The sequence below is a fragment of the Hipposideros armiger genome, unplaced genomic scaffold (assembly GCF_001890085.2).
Source record: "Hipposideros armiger isolate ML-2016 unplaced genomic scaffold, ASM189008v1 scaffold_66, whole genome shotgun sequence".
In the NCBI taxonomy this organism is placed as follows: domain Eukaryota; kingdom Metazoa; phylum Chordata; class Mammalia; order Chiroptera; family Hipposideridae; genus Hipposideros; species Hipposideros armiger.
Window position 1 is genome coordinate 954379 of NW_017731416.1, and position 6000 is coordinate 960378.

At 51.0% G+C, this 6000-nt stretch overlaps 1 protein-coding gene across 9 annotated transcripts in view; it reads left to right on the forward strand.

Annotated features, from left to right (window-relative positions):
• The window catches only part of MACROH2A1 (macroH2A.1 histone), a 78881-nt gene that overhangs the window by 22941 nt on the left and 49940 nt on the right, over nucleotides 1–6000 (forward strand). The gene's annotated exons all lie outside the window — the stretch shown is intronic.

A 6000-nucleotide genomic window follows, 5' to 3' on the forward strand; every position in this document is an offset into this window, starting at 1 on the left:
GTGCCCTCTCACGGGATTGATATCACTCCCCTCTTGTCTAGAGGGGACATTGTCAACTGGCCTTTATAGAAGACATTTATAAATATCCTCCTTCTAGAAGGAGGCTCATTCCCGGACAGAGCTCACATTTCTTGCCTGCAGGAACCATTTGGAACTCCAGGGCCTCTGGAAAGGGCTAATCTATCACTTCCCTGGCCATCGGTATCCGGTCTGATGCTCCTTGTGGTAATTGGTAACTGAGGTGGTCTTTGGCTAACATTTATCTGTTGCGTCTGTAAATCTGGATAGTGACAGCTGAAAGTCAGTGTCTGCTATTCATTCGGAAAATGAGGGTACTTAACTTGAGCAGCAGTGTGCGTGTGTGCGTGTGTGCGTGTGTGTGTGTGTGTGCGCGTGCGTGTGCGTGTGTGTGTGTGTGTGTGCGCGTTGCTTCCCACCTCCACCCCAGGCCCTGGCAGTCTCTGTTTTAGATTCAGATTGTGACTTGTAATTGTGGTGGTGTTCTGAGTGCTAGGCAAAGACTGCAGTTTCATTAAACATCTGCCATCTATTGAGCACTTACTGTGTGCCAGGCACTGGCCACATGCTTCACATTTGGTTAACTCACTGAATTTTCAAACCACCTGTTTTGCTTAGGAGGAAACTGAGGCTTTGAGTGTTTGAGTAACTTCTCCAAGGTCACTGAGCACAGTAACCCATCTCTGGAAGAGTGTTTCTTTTGGGCTCTCTACTGGAGCTGAGACCTCAGCAGTGAGACGGAGAGAACTGGGATTCAGGGTCACTCAGTCCATTTGCATCTCCGTTGTCTTCAGTGGACATCTCGGGAAGATGGTACGTGCCCAGTCTGCCAAAGCGGCTCTTGTCCTTGATGGAACCACAGCCTGGCTGAGGAGGCCAGCATGGATTCCTGAGAGGGCAGGCCCTGAAAGTCCCAGGGGATCACCAGAGGGCATGTCAGGTGTGGGCTGTAAAGCCTGGAGACAAGCCTGTGGCCTGGCGTGGACAAAGAGGACAGGGGTCCTGCAGGAATGGGCCTGGAAGGACAGTAGTCACTGACAGGAAGAGGAAAGTTGAGGAAGGAGGTGGGTGTGAGCAGAAGAGGGGAGATGGCCACAGGGAAGGGGCAGCCTCGTCAGTGTTGGCGGTGCTGGCTATAGCAGCACCAGGACAAGTCCTGGGGCAAAAGCACTCATGGCTAGAGGTGGCCTGAGGGCTGCCATGAGGAGCCACAGAGTCCTCAGAGAGGGGAGGGCTGTGCCCGGGCAGGTGTTGGGGGTTTGTATGGCTCAGCGGCACTGAGGTTGGATGGCTTTTTGCCTGGTATCTCTTCATTGTCCCCTTAGTGACAGGGAGGTGGAATCCTGGGTGACAAAGCCTAGGCACATCCTTAGACAAGTGGCTCTCGACCTCGGGAATGCACTTGGGCAGATAGGGCCTGGGCTGGACTATTACAGATCATCCCAGGAATGGCAGTCCCTCTTGGCGGCCTCCTCTACTATGACACACTCACATTGCTCTAAAAATAATCAGTCATAAAAAGAGCCACAGAAGTCTTCATACACTCAGAGCTTTTTTCGAGTAGCAGGATTAAGTAGCTGGGACAGATGTCAGGGCAGGAAGGTGCTTGCGACACATAGTCTCAAAAGCCAAAGGGGTGGGTACAGCATAGCCACCTTTTCTCATTTACTGTGTTTTTATGATAAACTGTGCGCAAGATAAACTGAAACAGCACGCAAGAGGGTAGAGTCAACTGTCTCCCTCTGAACTAGTCCCGGTCTACTCCCAGGACGCAGAGCCGCGCCACATCTCTGTGAATGGGTGTGTGAGTGCGGTGACAGGCTCCACACACAGTGGCAGCCCACCACACGTGCCTTTCTGCAACTCGTTTCCCCGTCTCAAAGTCCATCTGGGAAATGGCACCCTGTCAGGGCTCTTTAAGTGAGTTTCCTCTTCACATTACTCCCTTCAAATCATTTCATTTCAGCAGGCATCTCTGACTGTTCACCCCTTCCTGAGATGAATTAAAAACAAATGGCTGTGATTTTCCATATCAAAACAAACATACATATTCACCATTTCCTTGTATTTTAATTTAGAGTCCTTGAAAGCAAGTGACTGGTGGGGCAGAGGGCCCTGGCCAGCTGTCAGCCAGGCCCTGGGTTAGAGCAGGTTTCCGTGCGCCCTCCCAAGGCACCACCTCCTCCCACCTTCCTTCCTGGGGCCTTGACTTGTGCTGCCTCAGCAGCTGGCGTTGGCGCTGCCCCTGCTGTGGCACACCCTGCTGGGGTCAGACAAAAGCCCCAGCCCCATCCCAAGGCAGAGACTGCCTGTGGGGCCACTCTGGGTGCTGCGTTCTATCAAGGCAAGTCTGGCAGCCCTGAGGTTAATCGGGTTCAAGTGCATTTTTCAAACACATGTAAACTGTTAAGTGTAACAGCAAAGAGTAAACTATTGGGGGAGGTTTTCTAGTTTGCTTTTCTCCTCCTGTTGCTCTCGTGTACATCCACCTATCCAGCCAGCCATCAGTTATTTTGATAGAGGGAACTGAGGAAAAGAAAGTCTAGTTTTCTTCCCCTAGAAATCAAGCCTGCTATACTTTTTAAAAGGTCCACTGTATGGTTGTGGCCTCCATCACAGCATGTAACTTGGTAACTCATTAATTCTCATAAGCCTTGAGGTGACCTCAGTTATCATCCCCCTTTTATAGAAGGGGAAACCGAGTGAGGTTCAGGTATGTCTTGACGAGCCTCACAGCTAGGTGCAGGAGCTGGGGTTCACACCCAGATGTCTGACAGCAGACCCCCAGCTCTAACCACTGCGCTTGAAGCTCCCGCCCTCCCCTGAAGACAGACGAAGGAGGTGAGCTTACACAGAAGTGCTAGAGGTTTGGGGAAGGTAGAGGAAGGCTTTCCAGAAACGGAAAGTATTCATGCACTGGGCTGGTGGGTTAGATGAAGGTAATGCTTGCCAGGAATCGTAATATCTCCTCCTTGTTAATGTGTATGATGTAAAGTTATTTTTTACTTAGAAATACGAAACACAATTAGCTGACTTTAGAAACTCCCCAGTGATGCCGTGTTCCTGTCTCATTGGGAGAGTTTGTGGGGAAGGTGGGAGACTGGATCAGATACTGCCCCCTGGACCTGTGGCTCACAGGCCCTTAGGAGGGCGGGGTCTGTAATGTGGGCTTAAACAGCAACGGACAAATTTGTGTCAGATTTGGAACATCTGCAGAAAAGCAACAGAATGATTCATTTAAAAAAAATAAATACCTTATACTGTGCACAGAAAACGCCACCTTGATCACTGCCGTAGGTTTTATTTTCTCTGTGGAATCCCTGGTTCCTGTGAGGCCTCTGGGACAGACAGGCAGGAGAGCTGTGCTGTGGCCCCCGAGCGTGGCCCCTGGAGCTCAGCAGGCTTCAGAGCCTGCCACTCGTCTTCTGAGAAGTTGGGGGTGGGCCAGTGGGCTCTGGGCTGCGGAGGGAATTGGAGGAAACTGGTGCAGTCAGGCGGCAGGAAACTCTTAGCAGCCACTCTCCGATTGGGGTTGATTGGGTTAAGGCCTTCAGGGATGGTGTACAACAGCTCTGAACTCCGTGAACTGCTGATGGACGCCTGATGAGTCGAAAGAAATACAATAAACAGATTCCTTGTCATGTTGTTGGCTTTGTAGCAAATATCTGTTTTCTCCTTGGGATTACGTGAACATTTGCTTTTCTTTGATTTCTGGTTGTTATTTTCAATATTTCTTTTGTTAGAGGAGACGCTTCAAACAGCTCTTGTAGAAGCCCCCGACTCTCTCCTTTGCAAGGTTTGTGTTTAGAATTTGGCGCAGCCTCCACACGTCACCTGTTAGCTGTTAGGAGTCTAATTCTGCAAGCCATGACTTCATCTCCCCAAAGGAAGATAGACAGAATGCTTCAATACAACAGACATGGTTCAGTTCAAGATGTTTTGGGTAAAAAAAAAAAAAAAGACGCTAAGCCTTTGGTCTCTGGGTGAACTTGGAAAGTAGACCTGTCAAAGGTATTCACGTTCAGACAGCTGGTCTGTAGCTGGAAAGGCTGCCAAATAATGTCATTATTCAAGGCTGTGAGAATTTTGTCAAGTGGCCTTCAAACGACAGTGCTCACTGAGGCTGGGGGACGTTGGGCCCAGGGGTGCCTCTGCAGCGCCTGCTGCTCTGAGGACAGACTAGGTCGCATCGCGGTTCCAGCCCACTACTAATGATGGAACCAGCAGCTCAGTACTTGCTAGAGCCTGGAGTGGGAGCCAGAGATGCTGGGGTTTCTTGCGTATTAGATCTTCAGACAAACAAAAATCTTTAAAATGTGCTCACCAGCTAGCCAGTGTTGCTCACTCAACCTGTCCCCTTAGCAGCATTTATAATTGGGAAACTTACCATACTTAGGGTCCTCTCCAGAGCTGACCCCAAGTGCTTTGGGCCCCAAACTAGTCCAGTGTTGATTACTGGTAACAAAATGAAACTGTCACTGGCCAGGAAGACTTGGCTTGAAGGGTGGAGAAGGTGGTCAGAGGTCTGTTTTGTCCCCTGACTGCTCTTTCTCTTTTCCTTCTGTGGTTTCCTATGGATTCCATTTGTTTGGGTTACAGCCTCTAGGGCTGTGGCTCCTGAAATCTCCCTCCAAGGAAGGACACAAGAGTCGCGCTCTGGAAACGGCGGAGAAAAGGATTGGCATCTGTAGGTCTATCTGGTGCTCTCCTGGTGCTCCTTCTCCGAATTCCTTCTCTCTTAAACCAGCCAGCGGTAAACATGTTAGACATGCACAGAATCTTCCAAAGCACAAGCTGCATCAAGCAGGAAACCCTGCCCTGTGGGAAGGCGTGGGGTCCATTCACGTGGTGGCAGAGCCAAAGCAGGCTCTGGCCCAGCCCAGGAGGAAGCCCCCTGCGGGTGGGGGGCTCAGGGTGCAGTGGCAGGAACCCATGTCTAGCCCTGAGCCTGGGCGTCCATGACTCGGCCCTTGCTATCATTTGCAAAGCCCAGGATCACTTACTAGGAAGGAAACTTAATCAGGAAATCTTTGGTGGCTGTGCCCTGCCCTCATTCCGCCGCAGCCTCTCCCTCCCTGGAGTGTGCCCTGGAGGGCAGATGGGAACTGTTCCTTCTTGTCCAGTTGCAGGCATTTTGTGCCGCCTTCTCCCCCTGCAGCAGGCAGCCCTCCCTTAGCCAGGAAAGCCCTTTGGGATCGCTGCTTTTAAAGCCAGACTGAGGATGACGGGGTAGGTATGACTGAGTGCTTGGCAAAGGGTGAGTTCGTGCCCTGGGTTCCTGCTTTTGTTAGCAGCCAGAATACATCCTCCATCTTCCTTGGCTGTTGTAAAATGCCCCAGCCTGCTGCAATGTAGGGATGGGGTGGGGCACACACTTCTCATACAAGGTGTGTCTCTGAGGTGCTCTGTCTTGTGCAAGTGTCCCTGGATGAAGGAGTTACTATGGTAACTATCCCTCTGGCAAACACGCAAGAGTGAACTGAAGATAAGGCTCTTGCTCAACTAGCAGGAGTGTGGATCTGCGCCCCTCCTTGCTATCCCCACTTGACGTAGGGCTGGGGACCCTGCACACACAGGTAAGCTGGCATTTTCCAAAAAGGAAGGTGTCCTGGGTTTTCTGGCTCCTTGGTGAGGCAGGCAACAGAGTGACACGAGCCGAAACACTCCTCAATCCACTGCATACACCTCCCTCAGCCCTCAACAGCCACCTCATTGTCATTCCCAGCTGGACCTAGTCTGGCATCCCCAATTCACGTGGAATTAGCAGTAAGTGAGCACAGTTCTTGCAATTTCCCAAGTTGAGAAGCTCAGGCCATTGGAAGTTTCAGCCACAAAATGAGAGTTCAGGGCAGGGAGTGAGGGTGGGGGGAAGGTCACCAAAGTTGGGGAATTCCTGGAGAACTGATCTTCGATTTCTCAGCCATGGCTGCTACTTACAGATCATCCCATTGCTTTATATCCGTGTGTTACATACTGCCTGTC